Source organism: Malus domestica, chromosome 09 (genome assembly GCF_042453785.1).
Source record: "Malus domestica chromosome 09, GDT2T_hap1".
In the NCBI taxonomy this organism is placed as follows: domain Eukaryota; kingdom Viridiplantae; phylum Streptophyta; class Magnoliopsida; order Rosales; family Rosaceae; genus Malus; species Malus domestica.
The window spans coordinates 34,132,464-34,135,708 of record NC_091669.1 but is presented as its reverse complement, the minus strand read 5'-3'; the positions used below and the strand labels follow the sequence as shown (position 1 = coordinate 34,135,708).

At 39.8% G+C, this 3,245-nt stretch overlaps 1 long non-coding RNA gene across 1 annotated transcript; it reads left to right on the top strand.

Moving 5' to 3' along the window:
• Positions 1-2,027: 2,027 nt before the first annotated feature.
• LOC139188263 (uncharacterized) lies at positions 2,028-2,911 on the top strand. The gene is made up of 3 exons (XR_011571595.1): positions 2,028-2,163; positions 2,247-2,344; positions 2,520-2,911. It is a non-coding gene; the product is annotated as an uncharacterized lncRNA (long non-coding RNA).
• Positions 2,912-3,245: the final 334 nt, after the last annotated feature.

Here is a 3,245-nt window from a genome sequence, read left to right as displayed (position 1 = left end):
GGGGATTCTGTGATGAAGAATGATATGACCGCTGCAGTGGTGGCCAGGAACCTTCTCACTCCCAAAGATAACAGACTACTTTCCAAACGGTCTGATGAGTTGGCTGTTAAGGACTCTCTGGCTCTTAGTGTTCAGTGTGCAGGTTCTGTGTCTAATATGGCCCAACGCCTATTTGCTAGAACCCGCCAAGTTGAATCATTGGCTGCTGAAGTGATGAGTCTCAAACAGGAGATTAGAGGGCTCAAGCATGAGAATAAGTAGTTGCACCGGCTCGCCCATGACTATGCTACAAACATGAAGAGGAAGCTTGACCAGATGAAGGAATCTGATGGTAAGGTTTTACTTGATCATCAGCGGTTTGTGGGTTTGTTCCAAAGGCATTTATTGCCTTCGTCCTCTAGGGCTGTACCTGGTAATGAAGCTTCAAATGATGAACCTCCAATGCCTCCTCCTTCTGGGGTTTTGTCAAGTACTGAGGCTCCGGATAACCACCCTCCGGTGCTTTCTCTTTCTGGGGCTCTACCGACTGCTGAGACTTCCCCTAAGCAACCTTTGTGAAGGCTCCCTTTTGTTTGTTTATTTTGACTCATGTATATGTACATATTTGTGGCTTATCGAAAATATTAATAAATAAGCTTTGCTTCATTTCAATATATTGTGTTAAATACATCAAAGCCTTCTTCATAAAGTTCTTTGAATTTTTGCTTTTGTTGAAACCTGTATTGTTGAAGCTTTGTGAGTGAAGCATGTAGTTTGAGGTAGTGTTCCCTTAATTTCCCGAGTGAGGAAAACTTCTCGGTTGGAGACTTGAAAAATCCAAGTCACTGAGTGGTTGTGAGACTGCCGAGTATTAAGGTGCAGTAGCATATGGTGGGAGTCCCCCAAGTCTTCAGGCGAAGAGAGTTGCCGAATGAGGTGTCTCGCTTGTTACTAATTTGTCAAAGTAACGAATCCTTGTTTCGATGTCACACATTCGCATATGCCTTATCTAAAAATATTTCCAACTTTTGTGTGTTTGATGCTGCATGCTATTGACTAGACAAGATCAAGTGCAATTAGTAGCTTTTCTCTCTTTTTCATCTTTTCTTTGGTGGAATTGCTTTTCGTTTCCACTAATCAGCCTGAGTGGATGCAAGATAACACCATTCTCTATAACTCAGATCGCAAAGTCGTCTTCATGAAAGTTGTTCCTTATCTTGTGAACTACAACATCTCCAAATTTGAGATCCATCGGAGTAGTACAACTCCAGAAATTCAGGTATGATGAGTAACTGTTCATCAATTTTCTGTTAACCCGTCAGACTTGTTGTGAGCTTCTAAACTCCATTTTTTCTTGTTCATCTCAACATACTTTCTTCATCGAAGTTGTTCCTCACCTTGTCAGCTACAACATATCCAAATTTGAGATCCATCGGAGCAGTACAAATCCAGAAATTCAGGTATGATGAGTGACTGTTCATCATTTTTCTGTCAACCTGTCAGACTTGTTGTGAGCTTCGAAACTCCATTTTCTCTTGTTCAGATCAACATACGTTCTTCATCGAAGTTGTTCCTTAACTTGTGAACTACAACATATCCAAATTTGAGGTCCCTCGGAGCAGTATAACTCCAGAAATCCAGGTATGATGAGTGACTGTTTATCATTTGTCTGTCAACCCGTCAGATTTGTTGTGAGCTTTGAAACTCTATTTTCTCTTGCTCAGATCAGCATGCTTTCTTCATTGAAGTTGTTCCTCAGCTTGTGAACTACAACATATCAAAATTTGAGATCCCTCGGAGCTATATAACGCAAGAAATTCAGGTATGATGAATGACTAGTTATTATTTTTCTGTCAACCCGTCAGATTTGTTGTGAGCTTCGAAACTCCATTTTCTATTGTTCAGATCAGCATGCTTTCTTCATCGAAGTTGTTCCTCACCTTGTCAGCTACAACATATCCAAATTTGAGATCCATCGGAGCAGTACAAATCCAGAAATTCAGGTATGATGAGTGACTGTTCATCATTTTTCTGTCAACCTGTCAGACTTGTTGTGAGCTTCGAAACTCCATTTTCTCTTGTTCAGATCAACATACTTTCTTCATCGAAGTTGTTCCTTAACTTGTTAACTACAACATATCCAAATTTGAGGTCCCTCGGAGCAGTATAACTCCAGAAATCCAGGTATGATGAGTGACTGTTTATCATTTGTCTGTCAACCCGTCAGATTTGTTGTGAGCTTTGAAACTCTATTTTCTCTTGCTCAGATCAGCATGCTTTCTTCATTGAAGTTGTTCCTCAGCTTGTGAACTACAACATATCCAAATTTGAGATCCCTCGGAGCTGTATAACTCAAGAAATTCAGGTATGATGAATGACTGGTTATTATTTTTCTGTCAACCCGTCAGATTTGTTGTGAGCTTCGAAACTCCATTTTCTATTGTTCAGATCAGCATGCTTTCTTCATTGAAGTTGTGCCTCATCGTCTCTTTCATAACATATCAAAAATTCAGAATGAACTAATGGTTAAATATTTCCAGATCTTCGAAACATCATAGCAGCTTCGAAATCTGCAAGAATCCGACTGTCATGTTTGGAGCTTCAACACTTTAATTTCCGTCGCTCAAACAGAAATGGTTCCTTCTTGAAAGTTGTTCATATGCTCAAAAACTATAGGGTGTCCAAAATTCAGCTCCATTGGAGAAGAGCAGAGGTTGCAGAAATTTGATAGATGAAAGGAGGCGGAAGAGGGAGAGAGAGAAAAAGTCTCTTGGGTTGGATTTCTATTTTGGGGCAGATTCCAAGTTTTGTAGCACCTTCATTATTGATGAATTGCTTGTACTTTTGTCCATTATGAAACTTGGGACTTTGGCTTGTTGTTGGATCTATTATAATATGTTTGGAAACATATACATAATTGCTTGTTTGGTTATGACAGGGATGTTGTGGGTGTAGAACAAAACAAATGTTTGTGTTGACCTGTGTTTTTGTACAAGTTCAAGGGCATCTTGGGTTTTGTGAACAAAATTTGTTTATTTGGAGCAAGGTTTTGTGTTGAAGCTTTGTAGGTGAAGCTTTGGTGTTGAAGCTTTCTAGGTGAAGCTTTGATGGTGAAGCTTTCTGGGTGAAGCTATGTAGGTGAAGCTTTCTAGGTGAAGCTTTTTTAGGTGAAGCTTTGTAGGTGAAGCTTTTTTAAGTGAAGCTTTTCGGGTGAAGTTTTTTTGGTGAAGCTTTGTGGGTGAAGCTTTTTAGGTGAAGCTTTGTGG